This window comes from Dendrobates tinctorius, unplaced genomic scaffold, assembly GCF_039654945.1.
Source record: "Dendrobates tinctorius isolate UK_male_01 unplaced genomic scaffold, ASM3965494v1 ptg000145l, whole genome shotgun sequence".
NCBI lineage: Eukaryota > Metazoa > Chordata > Amphibia > Anura > Dendrobatidae > Dendrobates > Dendrobates tinctorius.
This window is the reverse complement of record NW_027361812.1, coordinates 8,470,018-8,484,256: the sequence shown is the minus strand read 5'-3', so window position 1 is coordinate 8,484,256 and position 14,239 is coordinate 8,470,018. Positions and strand designations below refer to the sequence as shown.

Here is a 14,239-nt window from a genome sequence, read left to right as displayed (position 1 = left end):
AGCTTTCATACAGAAAGATCTCACAGCGATGCAGCAGCGACGCAGCGCACGATACTTACCATTCACACACAGCGATCCTGCGTCCTCCCGCCCGCCTCCACGCGTCGCTGGACGTCACAGCAGGAAGTCTCAGCAGGAAGCGCCCGACGAGAAATGGAGCCGGACATTCTCGCGCGATCAGCGATGGACAGCGGGGGAGCCGGTCGTTGGTAAGTATCACACATAGCGATATCGCTAGCAATATCGCTATAACGTCACAAAACCAGTGACGTTTTAGCGATATTGCTAGCGATATTGCTTAGTGTAAAACCCCCTTAAGACGTAGCTATGCCCTGTCCTGCTGGCCGGGCTCTAGCTTCAGATGATCAATTGCTTCCATTTCTTATGGATGTCGACTCACAATGACATGCAGTGTTGGTTTATCATCAACTTTCACAGTTTACCTTCTCACAGACGTGTGACATTCCTGCCCACATTTTTAAATGTGCCCTCTCATGCCAATCCAATAGAATCGCCTACAGGCTGTGGCTTCTGTCTTTTGCACTCCAAAGTTACCTGACAGATCATGATAGGCAGTGAGGACCATGTCTACATCTCTCCCTGTGATCAAAATTTGATGGAGATGAGTAACGGTGATGGGATCAACGGTACTGCGATACAGCAACCATTTCTTCACAAAGAACTGTTTTCGCTGTCTCCACACGCAAAGTAATTGAGGGTCAGCATCGCCGCTGAGAATTCTCCCGGTAGTTTTTCCCGTGATTAGTAATTCCTAAATTTCTGCAATCACTCGACTTTATGTCTGTACTTTTATGCATCTCGTTTCCTCTTGCGGAGAGTCTGGACTGTCTTACTGAGACAGAAATATATATGAAGATTTAAAAATACCCCAACAGTGTATACTGGTGTACGCTTCAAAAACATTTCCTTTTTTCTACTTTTTAGATTGTTGTCTAATCCATACTGAGGCTGTGAGTGTCTTTGTCGTACTCCGGAAATAAACACGGAGATTTTGAATGTTTAAACTATGCTATATATACCTGTTATCCGGTGATACTGTACCCTTTCTCAACTTTCTGCAATCTTGTCGAATCCATACTGTGCCTGAGACCATCTGAGTCTGCCTCCTGATTACAGATGAGTGGTGTTTGAGTGGAACTGTTGGCCAAGTTCAAATTCTAGCTGTTTTGGGCGGTGTTAGATCCGTTCGTTGAACTATAACACTTTGATTAAAATTCGGCCGCTCGAGTTTCCGTTCGAGAACGTTTCGTTAAACAAAAGTGTATCTTTTTTTTCACATTAATAATGGTTTTCAATGACAATATACAGTTTTAGGGCATAGTAGCGGTGTCTGGTAGCCAGCGGTGTAGTACACATGTGAAGGAGCTACACCGTGTGTGTTTCTAATAATTTTTTACCGCATATTGTCCTGAAAATCCTTTTGGGCCTAGTAACTGTGTCTGCTACTCAGAAGAGGAGCCCACCCATGAACCGAGCTATGCCGCCTGTTTATGAAACAACCATTTTTTGACTGCATTTACACCATTTAATACTTTGGGCCTAGTAACTGTGTATGCTACTCAGCAGAGTTGGCCACCCGTGAACCAAGCTATGCCGCCTGTTTATGTAAGAACTGTGTGCTACTCAGCAGAGGAGCCCAGCTGTTAAGCAAGCTACAGCACCTGTGGTTTGGACACTTAATTTTTTCACATTCTTTCTGGAATGCCATTTAGGCCTAATTCCGGAATTACGGTTGACCTGCACTTACTGGGAAATGCTTGTTCGCGGGGAAGAATTGTAATCCCAGATCCCTATCACTAACGGGGTTCAGCGTGTTATCCACACCTGTAAGCGATACACGCTGGTCCTTTCATTGCAGCACGCATGCAGCCCCGGCCATATAAGGGCATGACAGACCTGTTATTGGCCGATCTCGCATGCCAGAGCCTCGCGTGTCCCTCTAGCAAGCTGGACGCGGACCGCGGGGGCATGCCTGAGTCTCGTTCGTTAACGGAATTAAGCTTGCAATCTGTGCAGCTTTTTTGTGGATGGCATGGTTGAGGTTGCCCGTGTTGAGTCCAATTAAGCCGCAGGCTCCACTCCTGGTGGTGCCCTTCTGGACATTCCTTTAAGATTCAGCTTTGCAGCCATACTGTCCCCGGAAACCAAACACTTTTCCTGACAGTGACATTCTGGTCAAAGAACGCGATGACATCACATCTGTACGCCCTCTGCCTAAACAGTCCAAATGCAGAGAGATGGAAGATGGGGATGACGAGGAGTCCAGAGTACAAGGATTCCCTAGCAAGGAGACTTATTTAACTGTTTTAAAGGTTGGGAGCAATTTTTTGGGAGCATGATACTCTGGAGAATGATATCTGGGGCCCACCATGCACTGGAGCATTCCAAAGGTGGACGTCAGTCACTGGAGCAGCATTTACAGGGCCCATTATACACTGGAGCATTAGAAATGGGGCCCATTATATATGGAACATTATTTGGGCCCATAAGACACTGGAGCTTCATCTATGGTGAACAACATATACTGTAGCATTATGTGGAGCTCATCATATACTGTATCGAACATTATATGGGACCAATGATTCTGTATGGAGAAATATATGGTCCTCATCACTCTGTATGACGCACTATGCGTTGGCCATAATACTGTAAGGAGGAATATACTGTCTGTTTTTGGAGCTATTGGAGAATTTAAAATGGATATCAATCATGTGATGCAAGAATTGAAGTATTTTTCATTGTACTGTACCGCTATTTCTCTGCCGTATCAAAGGATCATGAATTGTGTCATGTGCTAAAGGAGCCCAGTGAAACTCTTTAGCCCTGGGCCCACGAAAATCTGGAGCCAGCACTACCCCCCCAACTTTAGCCAAATAACCCCCAGTTTTCAATGCCTAACTATTATTATAAAGTAAATTAAGGTTGACAAGATTAAGGAATAAATATTGATGTTTTTAGCATTAAAATGGGCACTGTAGGTGTGTTTCCTGTCCTCCACTCATTGCCGACTTTTCTTCCCCATTGACTTACATTGGGTTTCGTGTTTCAGTTGTAAGGTTTCTCCTTGCGGAGAGTGACATGCCAGCTCTGGCTTGTCAAGGTAAGGAGAGTTGATTGTGACTTGTAGGATCGCTACTACCAATAGGTGGCGCTGTAGAGTAAAAGTCCTTTCTTTCTGAAGAGGCAATTTGCGTGTTTCAGTTGGACTTCGACTTTTCACAATAATCGGCCGATTTCGTTTGACCCGACTTTTGCGAAAGTCGGGTTTTGTGAAACCCGACTCGACCCGAAAAAAGGCAAAGTCGCTCATCTCTAATCTAGAGCACTGCTTCCAGAACACATTCCTCAAATTCTACACTTTGCAGCTAAATACAAATGTGCACCCACCATTAATATATAATTAGTTAATATGCAACCCACCATTTCAAATATAAATTGCAATCCCTCAGTGTGCCCCCACTAACTATACATAGCCACTTTCCCCAACAAAAAACTATATAAATTAGCTCCTGTACTCTTTCCCCAATAAATTACCAGTAACACTCCGTCATCCTGAAAGCCCCCACTCTGTATCTCCCTGATTCATGATATTTACATGTACCCCTCCGTCCCAATTCATTATGTCATGTCCTCTCTGCCTCTCTCTCCCACCCTTTATTCATCATCATTTACTCTTCCCCACCCCCAATTCATTATCATTTGTTGTTCTCCACACTCAATTCATCATTTGCTCCCCCCACCTCAAACTCTCAATTCATCATTTCCTCTCTATCCCACTTCCAATTCATCATTTGCTCTCACCACCATCCACTCCCAATTCATCATTTTCTCTCCCCACCCCCAATTTATAATTTGCTCTCAGCACCCCCACTCCCAATTCATTATTTGCTCTCTCTCTCTACCCCTCACTCACAATTCATCATTTGCTCTCCCCACCCCCAAAATCCCAATTCGCCATTTGCTCTCCCCCAACACCCAATTCATCATTTGCTCTCCTCATCCCACTCCCAATTCATCATTTGCTCTCCCACCCCCTTTCCCAAATCATAATTTGCTCTCCCCACCCCTCTCACAATTCATTGTTTGCATTCCCCACCCCCCACTCACAATCCATCATTTTCTCTCCCCATCCCACTCCCAATTCATCATTCACATATCAGACTCTCCCCTACCATGGAAACCTTCAAAAAGAACTTGAAGACCTACCTCTTCCAACAAGCCTACAACTTGCAGTAACCACCGATCCACCAAACCGCTGCACGACCAGCTCTACCCTCGCCTACTGTATCCTCACTCATTCTGTTGTAGATTGTGAGCCCTCGCGGGCAGGGTCCTCTCTCATCCTGTACCAGTTGTGACTTGTATTGTTTAAGATTACTGTACTTGTATGTATTATGTATACCCCTCCTCACATGTAAAGCGCCATGGAATAAATGGCGCTATAATAATAAATAATAATAATATTAATAATTTGCTCTCCCCACCCCCTCTCCCAATTCATCATTTGCTCTCCGCACCCCCACTCCCAATGTATCAATTGCTCTCCCCATCCTTCACTCCCTATTTATCATTTGCTCTCACCACCCCTCACTCCCAATTCATCATTTGCTCTCCCCACCCCCAAACTCCAAATTCACCATTTGCTCTCCCCCAACTCCCAATTCATCATTTGCTCTCCACACCCCCACTCCCAATTCATCATTTGCTCTCCCAACTGTCATTGGCTCTCTACCCCCCACACCCAATTTCTCATTTGTTTTCCTCCCTTCCAATTCATCATTTGCTCTCCCTTCCACTCCAAAATCATCATTTGCTCTTCCCCCACTCCCAATTTATCACTTGCTGTTCTCCAAGATCATTTAATTAATTCTATAAAATAAGTTTTCTATACTTACCTCTTATGCGATCCCCTGCAGCTCTGCTTCTGGACTGGCTTCCTGGTGCTCTTACATGACAGTGTGTACACTGTCAACAGCAGGTCAAAGAGCAAGCGGAGGGATTCCTTTGGAGCTGCACGGCCATCACAGCCATGAGAGCGCCAAAACTCCCTAAGTAGAAATGTACGCCACTGGTACATGATACCATGGAGCCTGGTTAGCAGAAGCACAAGAGAGGGGACCCGGTCTAGACCCTTGCACTTTAGTTTTGTTCACTGGGCCCCATACAGCAGTGAAGGCAGTATTGCCCTGATGGCAGCCCTGCTTGGCAACACCACTCGGTGTTCCACATGGTCCAGGTTCCTCAGCCTGGATCACTTAATCCTCACCCTGATCCTTCTTCCTCCCAAAATGTTGAATCACAAGAGACTAGTGATCCCACACTAGTGTACTTCAAGGAGCTCTTACATAATTTCTTGATTGTGGTCTCTCAACCTGCATGCTCCAAGAGGGACAGAAGAACACTGATTAGTGATGCCCAAACCTTACAGCAGCCACAGCCACAAGAACATGACAGAAGGAATGGCAACTTTTGGATAACGAGTGTCATGCCCCCTACCGGCCATACTTACCAGCGCGGCCCCGCTGCTCTCCTGCACGCCTCCCGGCGCGTTCCTGCTCCACGTCGCGTCCCCGCTCCAGACATCCGGACTCCCCGTCGTCGTTCCTGCGCACCTGCGCCGGTCTATTCCCTTGGCGCTCGGACCTCTGGGAGCAGTGACGCAGTGGCTCCGCCCCACAACATGGCGGCGCCCACCGGCTTTTTCAGCAAGGCATCTTGTCAGGTAAGATGCCTGATTATCTTCTGCGGTGACGCTGTTCCTGCTCTAGCGTTTCCGCTCCTCTCAGGTCCCTGTATCCTCTGCGCTATCCTTCTGTCCTGTTTGCGCTGCCTCCGGTAGCTTCTCTGCTCCGTGGCCCCACCTGTCTTGTCCAGTGTCTCTGTCTTGTCCTTAGTGCATCTCTGGTCCGCTACCCTCTGCTATCCGTCCAGCCTCTCTGTGTGTTGTCCGTACCTGGCTCTCCTTCCTCTCTCGCCCACAGTCACCAGCCTCCGTCTGCCTCTAATGCTCCTGGTCCTGCTTGTCTCTATTCTCCCTAGTTCCTGCAGTCCCTCCGTGCGCCTGGACTCTGTCCCTCACTCGCCACAGACCCTCATATTTTTAGCCCTGGTCGTCCCTTTGGCTCCGGCTGTTACGGTTCCATCCCTCGGGGGCCTGCTCCTAACGCTCCCTGTATAGGGGGTGGGTTTCACCTGGTTAGCTCGCCCTCGGGGGCTCTGGAGCCGTGACCCAGAGGGTCCACCTCCAGGTTCCTCCTTTATTTCCCACACTGTAACAACGAGGAAGATGGTGATGAGACACAGTTGCCACTAAATCTTGTTGTTGTTAAGTCACGAACTCAGGAGAACCAGGGTGTGGTGGTGGAAGACGAGGTGGAGGATGACAAAGTCATTGACCCAAACTGGGAATCTGGCATGCAGAGTGAGGTCTGCACCGCTGAGTGGGAGAGATCAGCAGCACAAAAAGGAGAGGCAGTTGGGTGACCAGAGGGAGAAGGTAGGACACTGTCCTGCAGAGCAACCTGTGCCATGCCAAGAAGAGCAGGGACATTACCATTAAGAACCTAACCACCACCATCATGATAAGGCACATGTCATCTAAGCACCCGAATCAGTGGTCTGAATGCAAACGCCTTGGTCTATGATTGGTGACATCGGGTAACACCAGTGCCCAGTGCCGACTCCATGATTACATTGACCTGGGGTGAAAGAATCTCAGTGAGCCCCTTTATTACATACGATTCATAATGCACAAATATGATGGAGAAATATAGGCATACAACACAAGTTCCATCCTGCCCCCTCATCCTTCACATTTGCAGACATGCACACACATACAGTATGCAGACATAAACACACATGCAGTACGCAGGCATGCACACACATACAGGATGCAGACATGTACACACTTTAGATGCATCAACCTCAGCAATAAATAGTTGAGAAATATCGGGTTGAATGAGTACAGGAGTAGTGGAAAAGCAATTCTTCAAATAATAAAATGCCTGACGGGTGCAGTTGGATCACCTTGAGAAGTCCTTTCTTTGTCATGTCATTTAGGGATTTGACAAGAAGCTTTTGATAAATTTTCTATAGTTGTTAGTAAACCCCGAAAATCATTTTTATGCTTTCATATTTTCTGGCAGAGCGCATTCCAGAACTGAACGGACCTTATCAAGGTGTCACACACAGTATAGGACAGACTAAGTGCAACATAAAGGGATAAAGGAAAGGGAACCAAACACTATGGAAGGGTGAAGTGCAGACCCCTAGACTGATCTAAGGTCACCCTGTCTGTCCTACCATCCCTATATAGGTTCCGCACCTGTCACCGAGCAGGATACCTAGTTCCTGTGTGACCCTGGCAATAAGCACTGTGCCAGGAAGGACACAATGAACACTAGTCAACCCACTAACACTAAAAATAGTAAAATAAATGCAACCAGGGGGACACTTAGTTTGGGTAGACTCAGAGAGAAATTCCAACGTCCTCCAAACTCCTAGAGGACACCAGCAGACTGCTACAGCTCCAAGCTTCAACAGAGAAATGCAAATAGGTAAGCTATAGACTGGACCAAGGTGAGTGATTGGACATGGTATATCTTGATTTTTCCAAAGCGTTTGATACCGTGCCACACAAGAGGTTGGTACACAAAATGAGATTGCTGGGTCTGGGGGAGAATGTGTGTAAATGGGTAAATAACTGGCTTAGTGATAGAAAGCAAAGGGTGGTTATAAATGGTATATTCTCTAACTGGGTCGCTGTGATCAGTGAGGTACCACAGGGGTCGGTGTTGGGACCTATTCTCTTCAACATATTTATTAATGATCTTATAGAAGGTTTACACAGTAAAATATCGATATTTGCAGATGATACAAAACTATGTAAAGCAATCAATACAAGAGAAGATAGTATTCTGCTACAGATGGATCTGGATAAGTTGGAAACTTGGTCCGAAAGGTGGCACATGCGGTTTAAAAATGATAAATGTAAGGTTATACACATGGGAAGGATTCAATATCACTATTACACACTGAACGGAAAACCATTGGGTAAATCTGACATGGAGAAGGACTTGGGGATCCTAGTTAATTATTATTATTTTTATTATTATTATTTATTTATATAGCAGCATTGATTCCATGGTGCTGTACATAAGAAGGGGTTACATATAAATTACAGATATCACTTACAGTAAACAAACTTACAATGGCATACTGATACAAAGGGGAGAGGATCCTGCCCTTTTGGGCTTACATGCTACAGGATGGTGGGCAAGGAGACAGTAGGTTAGGGGGTTGCAGCAGTTCCGGTGTTGGTTGAGGTGATATTTCCGGTAGTGGTGAGGAGGTAGTGGGGTCATTGCAGGCTGTAGGCTTTCTTGAAGAGGTAGGTTTTCAGGTTCCGTCTGAAGGATCCGAATGTGGTTGATAGTCAGACATGTTGGGGTAAAGAATTCCAGAGGATGGGGGCTATTCGGGAGAAGTCTTGAAGGTGGTTGGATGAGGAGCGAATAAGTGTGGAAGAGAGAAAGAGGTCTTGGGAGGATCGGAGATTACGTGAGGGAAAGTATCAGGAGATTAGTTCAGAGACATATGGGGGAGACAGGTTATAGATGGCCTTATAGGTCAGTATTAGTAATTTGAACTGTATACGCTGAGGGAATGGAAGCCAGTGAAGAGATTTGCAGAGGGGAGAAGCGGAGGAGTAGCGAGGACAGAGATGAATTAGTTGGGCAGCAGAGTTAAGGATGGACTGGAGAGGTGCGAGGGTGTTAGCAGGAAGACCACAGAAAAGGATGTTGCAGTAGTCGAGGCGGGAGATGATGAGGGCGTATACAAGCATTTTAGTAGATTGAGGGTTGAGGAAAGGACGGATTCCGGAAATATTTTTGAGCTGGAGGCAACAGAAGGTAGAAAGAGCTTGGATGTGTGGTTTGAAGGACAGGGCAGAGTCAAGGGTTACTCCGAGGCAGCGGACTTCCGGTACTGGGGAAAGCGTGATGTCATTAATTGTGATAGATAGGTCAGGTACGGAAGATCTGTGAGATGGAGGAAAGATGATGAGTTCAGATTTGTCCACATTGAGCTTGAGGAAGCGAGAAGAGAAGAAGGAGGATATGGCTGATAGACACTCCGGGATTATGGACAGCAAGGAGGTGACGTCTGGGCCAGAGAGGTAGATCTGAGTGTCGTCAGCATAAAGGTGGTACTGGAATCCATGATACTTTATGAGTTGACCCAGGCCAAGGGTATAAAATGAGAAGAGTAAGGGTCCTAGAACAGAGCCTTGGGGAACTCCAACAGAGAGAGGGTGGGATGAGGAGATAGTGTGGGAGTGGGAGACGCTGAATGTGTTGTTTGAGAGGTATGAGGAGATCCAGGATAGGGCGAGGTCTTTGATGCCAAAGGAGGAGAGGATCTGTAGTAGGAGGCAGTGGTCAATTGTGTTGAATGCAGAGGACAGGTCTAGAAGCAGGAGTATAGAGTATTTTCCGTTTGCTTTGGCTATTAGTAGGTTGTTCGTAATTTTGGTCAGGGCTGTCTCAGTGGAGTGATAGGGGTGGAAACCAGATTGTAGATTGTCAAAGAGCAAGTTAGATGAGAGGAGGGAGGAAAGTTCAGCGTGGACGTGCAGCTCCAGGAGTTTGGAAGCGAATGGGAGCGGTGATATTGGGCGATAGCTGGACAAAGCGGTTGGGTCGAGGGTTGGCTTTTTAAGGATAGGCGTGATTGTGGCATGTTTAAAAGCAGAAGGAAAGGTACCGGACGTTAGCGATAGGTTGAGGAGGTGGGTTAGGGATGGGTTAAGTATGGTGGGGAGGTTGGGGAGGAGGTGGGATGGGGTCAAGTGCACAGGTTTTGAGGTGCAATTTGGTGAAGAGGCGATTAAGCTCCCCTTCAGTGATGTTGGAGAGGGAGGTTATGGGGTTTGGACTAATTGGTATGGTATACAAAGGGGTTGTGATGGTTGAACAATAAAGACTTGCCTTGTTTGGTCGATCTTATTTTTGAAGTGTGTGGCAAAGTCCTCAGCAGAGATGAGGGAGGTTGGAGGAGGCAGCAGTGGGCGCAGGAAGGAGTTGAAAGTTTTGAATAACTGTTTGGGATTATAGGATAGGGAAGATACGAGGGTTGTGAAGTAGGCCTGTTTAGCAGAGGTGAGGGCAGACTTGAAAGCGAGTGTTGCCTGTTTGAATGCAGTGAAGTCGTCTTGCGAATTTGTCTTCTGCCAACACCATTATGCAGCCCTGGACACTTGCCGGAGCTTTTTAGTGGTGTTATTGTGCCAGGGTTGTCTGTTGGTACATTGCATTCTACCATGAACGAGAGGGGTGACCTTGTCAATAGCTGATGCGAGAGTAGAATTGTAGAAAGCAGTGACACTGTCTGTGTCTTGGAGTGAGGATATGGATGCCAGTGGTAGAACAGAGTCAGAAAGCGCGTGGGTGTTTAGGTGTGCAAGGTTTCTGCGGGGGTGCACATGTTGCTGGACATGGGTGCCAGGAGAGAAGGACAGGGATGAGAAAGTGAGTAGATGGTGGTCAGATAGAGGGAGAGGTGAGGTGGCGAAGTTAGAAAGAGAGCAGAGGCAGGTGAAGACCAGGACTAATGTATGCCCATCTGTGTGGGTGGCTGAGGAGGACCACTGAGGCTGCTGACTGAAGTATCAGTGGGGATGTTGAAGTCACCCATGATGATAGTGGGGATGTCAGTTGAAAGAAATGAAGAAGCCAGGTAGAGAATTGGTCAATGAAGGCAGTGGTCGGGCCTGGAGGTCGGTATATGATGGCCATTTGGAGGTTGGAGGGAGAGTAGATGCGGACAGAGTGGACTTCAAAAGAGGGGAGGATTAGGGAGGGAAGAGGTTTGATTAGGTTGAAGGTGCAGTTGGAAGAAAGGATAAGGCCCACTCCTCCACCATGTCTGTTGCCAGGGCGAGGAGTGTGGGTGAAGTGGAGGCCGCCGTAACACAGCACGGCAGGGGAGGCGGTGTCAGAGGGTGTCAGCCAGGTTTCTGTGAGGCCGAGAAAGGCAAGATTGCGAGAGAGAAAGAGGTCATGAATCACATGAAGCTTATTGCAGATGGAGCGGGCTTTCCAAAGTGCTCCAGAAAGAGGGCGCAGTGGGTTGGGTTTCAATGGCACGAGTTTTACGTTGGAAAGATTACGGTAGTTTTTATTAGATAGGGTGCAGTATGAAGGGGTAATAATGGGGGTTATGAGCTGTGGGGGTCCAGGATTGGGAGATATGTCACCAGCAGTGAGGAGAAGCAGAGAAAGGGAGAGCAGATAGAAGGAGAGTGGGCAGCTTGTTTTAGGTTTCATTCGGACAGATTTGTGTCAGAGACACCGCACTACACTTGCTCATAGAGCCAGTGCGCGTGTCCTGAGTGTCAGCGCCGGCGTGCAGCCTCTGCTGAGCAGTGACTCACCCGCAATGTAGGGGTACCGGGGTCAGGTACAGCCAGAAAGTACCGATGCACAGGACCTGTGGATGCTGAAGTTTAGGAAGCCAGCATAGGACCTATGGTCATGTGAATGGTCATGTGACTGCAAGGGGGCGGAGCTTAGCGTCCTGCACACAGAGAAGGAAGAGAACTCAGAGTCCAAGCAAAGCAGAGGTTATGCACAGTACAGACCAGCGAGGTACAGGAGAGATAAACAGATGGGAGGTCAGACAAAGCCAAAGGTCATACACAGGATCACAGTACAGTACCAGGGAGGAGACAGAGCGGATAATCAGGGCCAAGCAGAGATCAAGACCAAACAGACATATAAGGTACCAGGCAGAATCCAAAGCCATATCCAGGGAACAGACCGAGTCATACTCAGAGAATCAAGTAACCAGAACACAGCACAAACACACTCAAGGGTCACCACACAATGCCAAGGGCGAAAGTATAACTGACAGGGATGGGAGCGTCCTGAGGCTATAAGAAGCCTCCCCCAGAACCAGGGAGAGGCCACAATCATAGCCCCAGGTGTGCAGGTAAGCCTGCACCGGGATCACAACCTTTAACCCCAGAAATGCCAGTCATCAGCACTGGTTCCAAACATTAACCCCACGTGTGCGAGTCAAACCCGCACTGAGATCATGACAGTACCCCCCTCTCAACGGGGGGCCTCTGGACCCCCAGGCTTGCCCGGGTACTTAGCATGGAAAGCCCGCACCAGGCGATCAGCATGCATCAACCGGGCTGGTACCCAGGACCTGTCCTCCGGTCCATACCCCTTCCAATGAACCAGGTACTGTACCGACCGCCGAACCAACCTGGAATCTACGATATGACCAACCTCGTACTCCACCTGCCCCTCGACCAAAACCGGAGGAGCAGCAGACTCGGAGTCTCCCCGTACTGCTTCAAAAGGTTTCAGTAGAGATTTGTGGAAGACGTTAGGGATCTTGAAAGAGGGTGGAAGGCACAGCCTATACGCCACTGGATTGATTTTTTCCACAATCTTGTACGGGCCAATGAATTTGGGTCCCAACTTGGCTGACGGAATCTTTAACTTAATGTTTCGCGTGGAGAGCCAAACTTTCTCTCCCACCCGAAACATGGGACCAGGTGTTCGTTTCCTGTCCGCGAAAAACTTATACCTGCCTTGAGACCTAGATATACACCGCTGGACTTCTGCCCATGTATCTTTTAACCGCTGAACAGAATCCTCAGCCCCGGGACACCCCGAATCCAGACGAGAAAACTCACCAAAATGAGGACTGAACCCATAGTTAATCAAGAAAGGGGACCTACCAGTGGATTGACTCACCCGACTATTGAAGGCAAATTCAGCCAACGGCAGTGCATCGCACCAGTCATTCTGTCTAGCAGAGGTTAGACACCTAAGGATCTGTTCCAGGGACTGGTTAGTGCGCTCCGTCTGCCCATTGCTCTCAGGATGGTATGCAGACGAAAAGGACAGAGACATACCTAATTTTTTGCAGAAAGCACGCCAAAACTTAGCCACAAACTGCACACCACGATCAGACACCACATTCAGGGGTACCCCATGCAACCGGATCACATGCTGCACAAACAACCTGGACAACGTCTCAGCTGACGGTAGTGCGGACAGGGGTACGAAATGAGCCTGCTTAGAAAACCTGTCCACCACTACCCATACCACTGTATTACCCTTAGATGGAGGGAGATTGGTAACAAAATCCATGGATAAATGAGTCCATGGCCTTTCGGGCACTGCCAAGGGTATCAGCTCCCCTGCCGGCCGGCTATGAGAGCTTTTAGAACGAGCGCAGACCCCACAACCAGCAATGAATTTTTTTATGTCCGAACCAAGGGTAGGCCACCAAAAGATCCTAGCCACCGCCAGACGTGTGGCTGAAATACCAGGGTGAGCACTCAGCTTGGATTCATGGAACTCCTGCAAGAGTTTCAGGCGAAGTTGCTCTGGGACAAACAACTTCCCCTCCGGCTTGGCCGCCGAGGCCTTCGACTGGGCCCCCAGAATCTCCCGTTCCAATTCAGATGAGACCTCTGCTATCACAACCCCAGGGTGAAGAATGGAGGACGGTGGCTCAGGGGGCGACACCGGCTGAAAACTGCGTGATAAGGCGTCAGCCTTGACATTCTTAGACCCTGGACGAAATGTAATCGTAAACTGAAAACGGGAAAAAAAAAGTGACCAACGGGCCTGTCTGGGCGTTAGTCTTTTAGCAGCCTCAATGTACGACAGATTTTTGTGATCCGTGATCACCGTAAGCGGGTGACTGGCCCCCTCCAAAAAGTGCCTCCATTATTCAAACGCCAATTTGACCGCAAGAAGCTCTCTATTGCCTACGTCGTAATTTCTTTCCGCAGCAGAGAACTTCTTGGAAAAGAAAGCACATGGCCTGAGGTTGGTTAGAGTGGCAGGCCCTTGGGACAACACCACCCCCACCCCCACCTCAGAGGCGTCCACTTCCACGACGAATGGTTTGGACGGATTTGGCTGCACTAACACAGGAGCAGACATAAAACATTTTTTCAGCGTTGCAAAGGCCTCTTTTGCGAGCGAGAACCAATTTCTCACATCTGCACCTTTGCATGTTAGATCCGTGAGAGGTTTGACCACTTGCGAAAACCCCCGGATAAATTTGCGGTAATAATTGGCGAACCCCAAGAAGCGCTGAAGACCCTTAAGATCTCGGGGTTGCACCCAATCCGCAATGGCCTGCACCTTCTTGGGGTCCATGCGAAAACCCTCACCGGATACAATTA

At 48.1% G+C, this 14,239-nt stretch overlaps 1 protein-coding gene across 2 annotated transcripts in view; it reads right to left on the bottom strand.

The window, feature by feature from the left end:
• Window positions 1-11,888, bottom strand: part of LOC141049587 (keratin, type II cytoskeletal cochleal-like) — a 32,651-nt gene extending 20,763 nt beyond the window's left edge. For both annotated transcript variants that reach the window (XM_073546152.1, XM_073546154.1), the window contains exon 1: window positions 11,456-11,888. The gene's annotated coding sequence lies outside the window, so the exon portion shown is untranslated. The remainder of the gene's footprint in view (window positions 1-11,455) is intronic.
• Window positions 11,889-14,239: the final 2,351 nt, after the last annotated feature.